We start from the raw sequence: 13,819 nt of genomic DNA, 5'->3' as shown, positions 1-13,819 counted from the left end.
CCAGGTACCCCATCCCTCACCTACCTCCCCTCCAGCAACCTTCAGTTTGTTTTGTAGAGTTAAGAGTCTCTTATGGTTTGCCTCCCTCTCTATTTTTATCTTATTTTATTTTTCCTTCCCTTCCCCTATGTTCTTCTGTTTTGTTTCTTAAATTCCACATATGAGTGAAGAAGATTTTAATGTGTATGGTCCTAGGAGAAACACTGCTCCACATAATATCTTGGCAAAAATCCCAAGTCAATCCTCTGTTTAAAGCAATCAAATGGCTGGTCAGTACCTGCTGAATAAATTCTAAGCCCCTTATCATGGAATAAAAAGACTCCATAACCCAGGCCTTGAATATCTTTCCAGACTCATGTTTCACTATTCCTCCTCAAACCTTACACTTTCAAAACTACCAATGCCAAACTATTTGTCTTTCCTGAGCACACTGTATTGTTTCTTGCCTCTGTATTAGCCCACGCTGCTCTAGCTACTCAAAATTTCCTTGCACATTGTCTTCCTGATAAACCAGTATTTACCTTCAAAATTGAGCTCAAGTCACTTCCTTTGTTAATTTCCTCAAATATGCCACCATTGACAGATAATGTCTTCCTCCTCTTTCTTCCTCCTGAATGCTCCTGACCTTTGTACGTACTTCTATGACTGCACATCTTTGTTCGTATTCCTCTCATTCCCTGTCCGTTCATCATCTCAACTCCTTGCTTCAGCTCTGTGCCTGGCATGTAGAAGGCAGTAGATAAACATTATTGAATGACAGGTAAATAGAAAAATTGAACTCCTTTGAGGATAGCAACAAATACAGATTTCTCTTTGGATTGTTTCTTTAAGTTAAGTATTTTAGTTCAGTTCAATTTATAGCATTTTCTCTTTCCTACATTATTCAAATTATTTCTACAAACTTTTTGAAAGCCTACTATGCAGGTCATTGTACAATAGTGTTTCTTTTCTTTCTTTTTCTATAGCAGTGTTTCTTAAAATCCAATGTTTATGTGCTAAAAACTATGAGATATAGGTTTCTTTGCCTTTTATTCTCTACCACTCTTTCATTAATTTTCTTATTTAACTAATGGTTTCTGTCCCAGTTAAACAGACTATTAGCACTTTGAAGACTATCTGATATCTTTTGAGATGCTTTATACTAGTAATAAGTGTTTCTCTCTGAAAAAGCTAGAATTTCTTTCCCAATAGTATAGTATCAGGTAGTGTTAAAGTGATTTCCATACATTTGTGTTTCTACTTAATGGGCTTCTTTGGGGAAGTGCAGGATAAAGTAAATAGCAGCCTAATATTTAACCCACATCCCTAACCAATCAATAAGTTGTATTTGGTTTCTGTTTTGTTTTTTTCCTAACTGAATGACCTAAGCATCTAACTCACATCCTGAGGAAGACTGTTAAGTAATAGCTGTCTTTCTATATTTATCTCTAGATCTTTGTACTTAATTCAAAGACCTCCTCTGGGTTCTGAAAGCAGACTGTGACATTGAAAATGTGGCATAAATACTGTAGCCTTGATCACCCCTAAGTGAACTAAAACACCTCTGTTGTATATTTATTCAAAAGTTCAGGTTAGGATCTTAAGCCTGTATATAACAATGTACTTAAACATTGCTGCTTAATACAATTCCTTATATATTTTATTATGTAAATTTGTTTCTCAGAGAAGAAAATGTTACCATAAAATAGACAGTAAAACTCTTAAAGTTGCCAAAATACTGCAATCTAAAACAATTTTCTAACAGTAGAAGACACTGCTTCTTTTTAGCAGAAGAGTTATTACAAGTGTAATAAGAGTTATTACAAATAACTCTAATTACAGAAGAGTTATTACAAATGTACCCTCTGACATCAAAACAGTATGAATAATTACTTATCCTATATTTGTTGGCATAGAATTACTTGGAGGTGGTAAAAATATGTCCAGGAACAGTCTTCACTCTAGCCATAAACCTTTAAATTTTCCCTGCAAAGATGAAAACTGTCCACAGCAATCAACAGTAACACTCCAAGTCTAACATACCCAAACAACATAGTGCAGGTGGTCAGAGAGCACTATTATCATTAACCAGAAATCACAAAGAGCACCCCACTCCTGCCCAGGGAACAAGTGCCCTCAATGCAGCAATGGACCAACTCAAAAGTGTCCAGAAAATACACAATGTAGAGTTACAAATACGCCCCAAGGAGGGATAAGAATTTATATTAAGGTTTAAAATCACTTGTGGCTATACTTATTTTTAAAAAACAAAAATAACAAATGTTGATGAGGATATGGAAAAATTGGAACTCGCATACAATTACTGGTGGGAATGTATAATGGTGACACTTTTTAGCAATTCCTCAATAACTCAGACATATAATTACCATATGACCACAATTTCACTCCTAGGTATATACCCAAAGGAATAAAAAACAAGGACTCAAACAGGTACATGAATGTTCGTAGCAGCACTATTCACATCAAAAGGTCAGATAAATGTTAATGTCAATCAACAGATAAATGAATAAACAAAATGTAGTATATACATACAATGGAATACTATTTAGCCTTATAAATGGAATGAAGTACTGATACATGCTAAAACATTTATGAACCTAGAAAATATGCTAAGTAAAAGAAGCCAGTCACAGAAGGCCACATAGTGTAGGATTCTATTTATATGAAATACCCAGAGTAGGCAAATTTACAGAAACAGAAAACAGATTAGTGGTATCTAAAGGCTGTGAGGAGGGGAAAATGGGAGTGATTGCTTAATGTCTCCTGCTGATTTTTGGGGGTGATGAAAATGAGGGAGCAAGATAGTGTTGAAAGTTGCATGACACTGTGAATATCCTAAGTGCCACTGAATTGCACATTTAAAAATGGTTAAACAGTGACTTTCATAGTATGTGAATTCTACCACAATAAAAAAAAAATCATTTGGCAAACCAAATAATTCTTAAAGATGTAATGCAATTCTGAGATATTCCACAGTAAAAATACTTCTGAGTAAAGTATGCTTATCAATACAAGCATTTATAAATTGCTTAAATTACCAAATGTTAGTTTTAATGTAATTGTTCCATTTCTAAACAAGCTTACCATTACAGTAGAGTTTCAAAGAATCTTGAAAATAGATGATGTATGGTGAATATTTGTTGTAATACATTAGAAACCAGCAATGCTATCAGGGCCAGAAAGGACAAACCCCACAGCTAATATCATACTCAATGGTGAAAAACTGAAAGCTTTTCCTCTAAGAAGAGGAAGAAGACAAGGATGTCCATTCTTGACACTTTTATTCAACACAGTACCAGGAATCTCAGCTGTAGCAATTGGACAAGAAAAGAAATAAAAGGCAAATCTGGAAGCATCACAAGTCTAGACTTCAAGTTATATTACAAAGCTGTAGTGATCAAAATAGTATGGTACTAGCACAAAAACAGACACACAGGTCTAGAGAACAGTATAGAAAATACAGAAATGAACCCACACCTATATGGTCAATTATAATTCCACAAAGCAGGGAAGAATATCCAATGGGAAAAGACTGTCTCTTCAACAAATGATGCTGGGAAAACTGGACTGCTACATGCAAAAGAACAAAACTGGACTGCTTTCTTACACCATATACAAAAATAAACTCAAAATGGATGAAAGACCTAAATATGAGACCTGAAACCTTAAAAATCCTTGAAGACAACATAAGCAGTAATGTCTCTGACATCAGCCATAGCAACATTTTTCTAGATATGTCTCCTGAAGCAAGGGAAACAAAAGCAAAAATAAACTATTGGGACTACATCAAAATAAAAAGTTTTTGCACAGTATAGGAAACCATCAGTAATACAAAAAGGCAACCCACTGAATGGGAGAAGATATTTGCAAATGATATATTCAATAAGGGGTAATATCCAAAATATATAAAGAACTTATACAACCCAATAACAAAAAACAAACAATCCAATCCAAAAATGGGCAGAGGACCTAAACATTTTTCCAAAGAAGACATACATATGGCCAACAACACATGAAAAGATGTGCAACATCACCAATCATTAGGGAAATGCAAGTCAAAACCACAGTGAGATACTACCTCACACCAGTCAAAATTGCTAGTATCAAAAAGACAAGAAATAACGAGTGTTGTTGAGGATGTGGAGAAAAGGGAATTCTTGCACACTGCTGGTGGAATTGGCACCAGCACAACAAAATTGGCACAACCATTGTGGAAAACAGTATGAAAATTCCTGAAAAAATTAAAAATAAAAATATCATATGCTCCAGTAAATCTATTGCTGGGTATTTTCCCAAAGAGAATGAAAACACTAATTCAAAAAGATATATGTACCCCTATGTTTATTGCAGCATTACTTACAATAGCCAAAATAATGGAAGCAACTGAATTATCTATCAATGTATGAATGGATAAAGAAGATGTGGTATATCTACATGACAGAACATTATTCGGCCATAAAAAAAGAATAAAATCTTCCATTTGCAACAACATGGATGGACCTAGAGGGTATCAGGCTAAGTGAAATAAGTCAGACAGAGAAAGACAAATACCATATGATTTCACTTATATGTGGCATCTGAAAAACAAAACAAATGAACAAACAAAACTGAAACAGATTCTTAAATACAGAGAACAAACTGGCGGTTGCCAGAGGGGTGTGGGTGAGGGGATGGGTGAAATAGGTGGAGATTAAGAGGTTCATAACTGGAATAAACTTCTAGTTATAAAATAAGTCACAGGAATGAAGAGTACAGAATGGCTAAAATTAACAAGTCAGGAAATGACAGATGTTGGCGAGGATGCGGAGAAAGGAGAACCCTCTTACACTGTTGGTGGGAATGCAAGCTGGTGCAGCCACCCTGGAAAACAGTTTGGAGGTTCCTCAAAAAGTTGAAAATAGAGCTACCCTATGACCCAGCAATTGCACTGCTAGGTATCTACCCCAAAGATACAAATGTAGTGATCCAAAGCAGCACCTGCACCCCAATGTTTATAGCAGCAATGTCCACAATAGCCAAACCATGGAAAGAACCCAGGTGTCCATTGACAGATGAATAGATAAAGAAGATGTGGTATATATATACAATGGAATACTACTAAGCCATCAAAAAATGAAATCTTGCCATTTGCAATGACATGGATGGAACTAGAGGGTATATTTTTTAAATTTTATCTTATTATGTTGGTAGTCACCATACATTACATCGTTAGTTTTTGATGTAGTGTTCCATGATTCATTGTTTGCATATAAACCCAGTGCTCCATTCAATACCTGCCCTCCTTAATACCCATTACTGGGCTAACCCGTCCCCCCCAACCCCCTCCCCTCTTAAACCCTCAGTTTGCTTCTCAGAGTCCATAGTCTCTCATGGTTCGTCTCCCCCTCTGATTTCTCCCCCTTCATTTTGGAACTAGAGGGTATTATACTAAGCAAAGTAAGTCCAGAGAAAGACAATTATCATATGATCTCATTCAAATGTGGAATTTAAAAAACAAAATATAGGATCATAGGGGAGGAGAGGGAAAAATAAAACAAGATGAAAACCATAAGAGACTCTTAATCATAGGAAACAAACTGAGGGTTGTTGGAGGGGAAGGGTGTGGGTGGAATGGGGTAACTGGGTAATGGGCATTAAGGAGGGCATGTGATGTAATGAGCACTGGGTATTATATAAGACTGATGAATCACTGAACTCTACCTCTGAAACTAATAATACATTATATGTTAATTGAATTCAAATAAAAAACATCAAAAATAAAAAAAAATACATTAACCAAAAAAAAAGAAGAAAAAAGTACAACCTAAGGAATATACTCAATAATACTGTAATAACTTTGTATGGTGACAGGTGTTATCTACACCTATCCTGGTGAGCACTGAGTAATGTACAGAATTGTCAAATCAATATGTTGCACATCTGAAACTGATGTAACCTGTATATTAAGTATACTTCAACTAAAAAACAAAGAAAAGTAGTAATACTGTGAAGTCAACATAAACCCCAAATTCATAAGTTTGGTTAATGTAAGATGCTTACACATATCTACAGTTAAATGCCTTAGAAGACCACAAACTCTCAGAAGTCTGAGAAAAACTAATGCTTTATTTTGAAAACCAATAAACTTACAGCATCCCAAAGAACAACTGGCCTATATCATTATTCAGCATTATATATAAACCTGAAGATTCATGAATAAATATGAAGATTCACCAACAAAATTTATTCTGAGTGCCTATTATATGTCAGGCACTTTTCTAGGCATTGGAAATTCAAAAGTTATTGAAACAAAGTCCTTTCCCTGAAGGATCTTAGGAATAAAATGGAAACCATGAATGTTTTACATATGATTTTACATATGCCAATAATGCCACCCAGAACAGTAGAGGGATAAATAGGCAACCAGAGTCAACTGTAAGTACACATAAATAACTTTTTGCTATTAGCTTCCTAAGTGATATTTTAAACAAAGCACCAATTAATAGAATCATCATGTTGTCATCCAAACAACTACTAAGAAACATTATGCTGGATATTTGAGTTGGTCATCACATTCTCCTAAACTTCTAAGCCCTGTTTTATTCATGTTTTGTCTCCTCAATCAATCAGAAGAGTGGGTAAATATCTCATTTCAGGCTATTATCACTTGGAAAGAAATGTTTGATACACAGAATCCTGTTCTAGGCACGATGGATAACTCAGAGTTCATGGAAGATATCCCGACATTTGTGTAATTTCCCATCTGACTGGGTAGGCAAAATGCCCATTAGAACTATTTTTTTTTAAAGATTTTATTTATTCTTTTGAGACAGAGAGAGAGAGAGAGCATGAGCAGAGGTAGAGGGGAGAGGCAGAGGGAGAGGGAGAAGCAGGCTCCCAGTCGAGCCAGAAGCCAGACGCGGGGCTCGATTCCAGGACTCTGAGATCATGACCTGAGCCAAAGGAAGACTTTCAGCCCCCTGAGCCACCCAGGCGTCCCCCATTAGAACTATTTAAGAGTAATTATAGAATAACATAAGTTCTAAACACATATGAGTCAATATAGTGTAAACCAAGCTTTTATGTGCTGTGAGAATGTGAAATACGAACTACACAAAATCAGAGCACTTACCTGGTACCCATTGCCCTTCTCATACCACATAGACTATGGTTTACTCGCTCCTCTGAAGTCAAGAAACAATCCTAATCCCGATCTATTTTCTTCATCTCACATGTAGGGGTCAGGGAGAGGAAATCTAGGACTTACTATGTTGCCAGGCACTTTGGTAGGCAATTTTCTATTTAACCTCACAAAAACCCAAGCTAGTTTTATCATCATCATCATTCCCACTTAATACTTGCCCAAGATCACACAGCAACAAAATAGGATGGTTGGAAAGGAGTCATTGAACCCAAGTTTAATTTCAAAGAATATTTTTTCCACATTATTTTGCTCCATTGTGCCACACTCCCTACATTATACTCTAAGAGTTGTTGTCCCGAAGTAATGGCTCTTATCCAGAAGTGCTTCTCAAAATCACCCCAAGAGCTTTTTCAAAATATACATACTGAGAGCCATACCCCAGATATATCAATCAGAAACTATAGAGGTGGGGCCTGGGCACATATATCTTAAAAACTCCCCCAAGTTTTATACACTCATCTGGTTAAGAAGCTCTTCCTTCAGATATGATTCTGGAAGAAAACATCAATTACATAATTCAAGAACATTTCACATACTGAAGAACATGAATTTACAGATTGAAAGGGCTCAACAAATGCATGGCCTAATTGATGATAATTGATCCACATGAAGGCATGGTAACTATGAAATTTCAGAATACTAAGAAAATGACTCTGAAGAGATTCCTTTTTTTAAAGTCATATATAAAGAATATGGAATAGGAATGGCTTTAGACATCTTAACAATACTGGAAACTAGAAGATAAAGGAACAATGGCTTCAAAATCAGAAGAAAATTATCTCCAACCTAGAACTTTACCCCCAGCCAAACTATTAGTCAAATATGAAGGTAATATAAAAAGCATCTTCAGACATGTAAGGGCTCAAAATTTGACTTTCCACACACCCTTTTTTGGAGATTGTGTTCCATTAAAATGAAAGAGTAACAAGAATATTTTGAGAAAAAATAAGACAGGAGCTCCTTTCTTAACAAAGGATCTGACACAGAAGAGAACAATGGGAATCCCCAGTTTTGGGATAAAGGGTGCCACCAGACTGACAACTGTGTACCAGGCCAGGGGCAACCAGTCAAGACTGAGAGATCAAAAACCAAGTCAGAAAACTCCAGAAAGACTGCCCCAAGAAATAAAGTCAATTGAATACCTGATGTTTCTGAGTATACTGAAAAGTAATACTGAAAATCTACAGAGTTTGAGGTTGAATTATATAAACTGAATATGGACAAACTTTCCTGTAAAGGGCCAGTTAGTAAATATTTTAGGTTTTTCAAGCCATAGAGTCTCTGTTACACTACTTTACTTTGCTGTTGTGGGGTGAAGCAGACATAAACAATATGTAAACAAACAGGCAAGGCTATGTTTCAAATAAAATTTATTTACAAAAACAGATGGCAGGCTATATTTGGCCCATGAGCCACAGTTTGCTGACTCCTGATATAAGCATAGAAAAAACTCAACAGGAGCACCTGTCTGGATCAGTCAGTGTAGCATGCGACTCTTAATCTTGGAGTTGTGAGTTTGAGCCCCCCACTGAGTATAGAGATTACTTTAAAAAAAATCTTTAGGGGTCCCTGGGTGGCTCATTCAGTTAAGCATTAGACTCTTGATTTTGGTTCAGGTCATGATTTCAGGGTCTTGAGATCAAGCCCCATGTACAGCTCCTCACTGGGTGTGGAGCCTGCTTAAGATTTTCTCTCTCCCTCTGCCCCACCACCCCTGCCCTGCTCATGCACATGTGCTTTCTCTAAAAAATAAAATAAAAAAGTAAAAAAATAAAAAAAACTTTAAAAAGAAAAAATTCAAATTTATAAATATGAAAATTATTAATTCCCAGGAAAATAAAAGTTGTGCAGAGAAGTAAATGTTATCATGGCTCAGAGAAATGGGAATAAAATTTACATAACCATAATCAGGTAACTATTGGATATTGATGCTACTAAAATAACTATATATCTATATTAGAAGGATGAAGGAATGGGAAATATGCAAATATGTGATACGTGCAAGGGAGAGAGTGGAAGAAAGTTAAACTTCATTTTTCATACTAGGAAATAATATCTAAAGTGAAAATATCAAGAAGGAGCCAAGATGACTAACTTCTCAGGCCCAACTGAGGCCAAACTTGGCAGAGAAAATGTAATGGAAAAGTGGGAATGAAGTGAGGAAACACTAATGTGCCAAGCCATTGTTGTCCAGGAGATTTTTTTTTTCACTTGGACACAATTTTCATTTAGTCTTTTTTTAAAAGTAAGCTGGTCTCTTCTCTATGCAAAGCTTCAGGTACTGTTAATTTTAAAAACCTATTTGCTATCTCCATAAACATTATTCAAGTAAACACTGAACATTATTCAAATTAAAGAAAGAGATGTGGTAAAAAGCTAGTCAATGTACATATAAAACATATACACAAACATCAGAATATGTTATATTCTCACTTAGTGTAAAAAGATTACCACCATTTCTCTTACCATACCTGGTAAAATATATTCACATTGCCACCTAAGTGATGTGTATATATTAATATAAAAGGGGGTAGCGGGGCGCCTGGGTGGCTCAGTCAGTTAAGCGTCTGCCTTCAGCTCAGGTCATGATCTCAGGGTCCTGAGATCAAACCACACGTAGGGCTCCCTGCTCAGCGGGGAGCCTGCCTCTCCCTCTCCCTCTGCCTGCAGCTCCTTCGGCCTGTGCTCCCTCTCTCTCTCTCTCTCTCTCCCTCTCTCCCTGTCAAATAAATAAATAAAATCTTTAAAAAAAATAAAAGGGGGTAGCTAAGGCAAATTGCTTCCATTCAAAGATGTTGGCAAAATAGTCACACCCTTTTCTTTTTTTATTTTTTTTAAGATTTTATTTATTTATTTTGAGAGAGAGAGAATGAGAGAGAGAGAGCACACATGACAGGGGGGAGGGTCAGAGGGAGAAGAAGACTCTCTGCTGAGCAGGGAACCCGATGTGGGGCTCGATCCCGGGACTCCAGGATCATGACCTGGGCCAAAGACAGCTGCTTAACCAACTGAGCTACCCAGGTGCCCCATTCTTTTTTTTTTTTAATCATCAAACATCTTCCTAAAAATTAAATGCCCAAGACCAAATCCAATTATATAGTGTACATTGAATATTTAAGGACCATTTTTTGGGTTCAGGAGATTTTTAAAGTTATTACTCAGAATGTCTATGACACTGCCCACATGAGGAACACTAAGAAGAAATGGACTGCCACCAAAAAAAGCTCTAAAACTTCTCTCACATCAACACAATGAGACAAAAAGATCTGATCCTTCAAAAAGAATTCATCTGCTACGGAGGACACAGACACTGATACCAAGCTCATTAGAGACTGTGATATTGCACACACGTTGCCAGTTCTGGTGGAATATTACAGATAGAGGCAAAATATCCTGTAGAAACCAGTTGATGAAGGCTCAGTGCTTAAGACTAGACTTTGGGCAAATGCACAAGACTGGAATCAGTAATAAAGGACTCAGAATCTAGAAGAGATCTCCCTAAGCCGTGTAGAGCAACAGGAACAGGATCCTAACCTAAACTGTTCTCTAAGCCACACAACTTGTGTTCTCACTGGCTTGTTAGGGATGTCAGAATCCCTGGAAAGCCTCTACAATTTTCTTTTGACAATCTAGGTTCAGTTGCTCCAACAACTATTTTTGACATCTTAATAAAACCTCAAGTTAAGGAATCCTTTCAGGCATTATAATATTGAAGTATGTAGTAAAATAGCATCTTGAAATATTAACCTTTATGGCTTTTTAAGTTTTCTGTACTTCTTGGACTCTATCCTTACAGAGAATTATATCAAGAGTGAAAAAAGCAGGGTATAAACTTCATGTCCTATTTAATAACAAACTGGAAAGAGAATCGCGAAAGGCAAATGATCCTCTCTCCTCTCCCAGGTTAATCTCTCTCTCTCTCTCCAAGGATCCCTTGGGTAGGGGTGACATTTTGAGCAAATAAGAAAAATGGACTTGAAGGAACAACATGGTAACTAATACCAGGGAACCAAATGGAGGCTGAGCCAATCCTCATCAACCACCAAACCATTCAAATGCAAACCTTGGCTCCTAAGCCAACCTGGGGAGCTATAGAATGAGAGTCTGCCATTGACAAAGGCTTATACATCATCCTTGAAGCATCTACTGGATGGAGACCCACTCAAGCCTAAAGCATGCTGAATTCTGAACTGCCCCTTGAGGACATCCCAATAAACTCAGAAGTCCATGACACCCAGAGGAGCAGCAGATCATGAAAGGGGAGGCCTCAGCACCATGTGAACTTGAATGGGACTAGACAGTAGTAAACGCTACCCCAATCACAGACATTTGGTCTGAGTGGCTCCTATTTGACTATAGAGCTACCCAAGCAGACACTCTAAAGAATCCAGTCTTTTTTTTTTTTTTTAAGATTTTATTTATTTATTTGAGAGAGAGAGAGAATGAACAGTGGGGAGGGGCAGAGGGGGAGAGTAAAAGAGAGAGAGAAGCAGACTCCCCGTTGATTAGGAAGCCCAATGCGGGGCTCGATCCCAGAACCCAGAGATCATGACCTGAGCCGAAGGCAAACACTTAACCAACTGAGCCACCCAGGCACCCGTAAGGAATCCAATCTTAATAAGATTTATTTTTGTCTATATATTTTAAAAGCTCATGCCATGTGTGGGAAGATATGCATTCTCCAAGTTTTCACTTCCTGATGTAAAATATATCAAGGGGTATACAAGTTTCCCTAAGAAACAAGCTCTGAAATTGAAAGTCTTGGTTAGTCTCTATTTTGAATGAAGGGTTCATTAACAAGAGAGTCCCCATTGGAACTCCATGAATGTCCAGATGAGATAGTTACTAACTCCAGACAGTGATCCAAGCATTGGAAACAATAACAACAAAAAAAGTACTCTTTGGATACTTGGCACCTCTATGCTATTATCATAAGAAAATGTCGCTTATAAGGGTGTCAACACCATCACATTTATAAGCATAGGTTAAAAGTTCTACTCAGGGGGCGCCTAGGTGGCTCAGTCGGTTGAGCATCTGCCTTCAGCTCAGGGCATGATCCCAGGGTCCTGAGATCAAGTCCTGCATCGGGCTCCCTGCTCAGCAGGGAGTCTGCTTCTCCCTCTGCCCCCACCCCAATTCGTGCTTACTCTCCCTCTCTCTTTAATAAGTACATAGGAATCTGAGGTTAACACTCCTACACATATTTATTTAGGAATTTTCTGAAAGAGGAAAAATGATGTAGTAGCCTTTTAAAAACAGAACAGGCAATGATCTGATAATAAATCTGTTGAATCAGCATATGAGAGAGAGCTCAGACCTTCTCTCACAGTAAGTAAGAGATGCCACCTAACAAGACACCTTCTTATTCTTTACTGTTTATGATGGACTATGTATCCATGTGGCATTAGGTAAGAAAGATGGTTCCCAGGGATGGACTAAAGTTGAAAAGGCCAACCACAGACACAAAGTGCTAAGTGAAATATTGTGGTTCAGGGGAAAATACAGTGGGAGTGTAAATATGTGGGTTATAGACGCTAGCTAAGGGCAGACAGGGTGATTTGTGTCTCAGGAAGCTTCTAATAAATTTCTGGGTACCTTTTACAACCTTACCAAACTAGCTGCTCCAAACACAACAGCTGTGTTGTCTGACTTAAACAGACTAAGTTATTAAGTCTTAACCAAATGAGGAGGAGTTGCTGCTATGATAACAAGCTATGGAACACAGTCAAATGTTGGTAAAGGCTTAAAACAAGTGCTGGAACACAGGTTAAGTATTCAGAAGGAAGCTGAACAGATGTCATGGTGAAGAATAAATGATATTTTCATCAACACATTTATGGTCAGAAAAAGAATGACAAACATTCGGGCTTGAAAGAATCTTGGAGGATTACCTAACACAAGACTCTCTTTTTTAACATATGAAGAAAACGAGACCGAGGAAAGTTGTTACTTGCCCAATGACACATGAGTTTTCCTCATTCCCTGTTTAGACTCTTTCAACCATATTATTTTGGCTTTCCCTACTTAAGTTTCTTGAGGACAGGGACTTTAGACTTTTAGACCATCCTTGCATTCCATAATCCTTGTTTAATCAGGGATTTCATGGGTATAAACTCTGGCCCCTTAGGCTTCCTCCATTCAAGTCAACCCTTTCCTTCTAGCTCCCATACACATGCAAAACAAGCAAATACTAATACAACATGTCTCTCCTCATGACTTTATGGAGGAAGTAAATTGATAGCCAGGTCTACCAGCAAATTATTTTGTTGCTCCAAAGATAAAGGAAGAGTCATAAGCATCACCTCTTGAGGAGGCTAAAATTCATCCCTAGAGAAAGATGAAGGGCTAACATGATATACATGCTACAAAACAAATCTGCCAGATAAGGTCTGCTGGTGGGAGAAAAAGTCCACACCATATGTTGGTAAATATTTGCACTGAATTCCAGGTGGGTGATTCACAAATATCAAGTGAGAAATTAATTTGAGAAAGTCATATGGGTAATTTCATCTCATTTTTGGTGATAAAAATTCCCTTCATTCTTTTTTTTATTTTTAAAGATTTTATTTATTTATTTGACAGAGAGAGACACAGCGAGAGAGGGAACACAAGCAGGGGGAGTGGGAGAGGGAGAAG

At 37.3% G+C, this 13,819-nt stretch overlaps 1 long non-coding RNA gene across 1 annotated transcript in view; it reads right to left on the bottom strand.

Moving 5' to 3' along the window:
• The window catches only part of LOC118527572 (uncharacterized), a 91,211-nt gene that overhangs the window by 17,682 nt on the left and 59,710 nt on the right, over positions 1-13,819 (bottom strand). The gene's annotated exons all lie outside the window — the stretch shown is intronic.

The sequence above is a fragment of the Halichoerus grypus genome, chromosome 3 (genome assembly GCF_964656455.1).
Source record: "Halichoerus grypus chromosome 3, mHalGry1.hap1.1, whole genome shotgun sequence".
In the NCBI taxonomy this organism is placed as follows: domain Eukaryota; kingdom Metazoa; phylum Chordata; class Mammalia; order Carnivora; family Phocidae; genus Halichoerus; species Halichoerus grypus.
The sequence above is the reverse complement of the archived record's forward strand: the minus strand, read 5'-3'. Positions and strand labels throughout refer to the sequence as shown.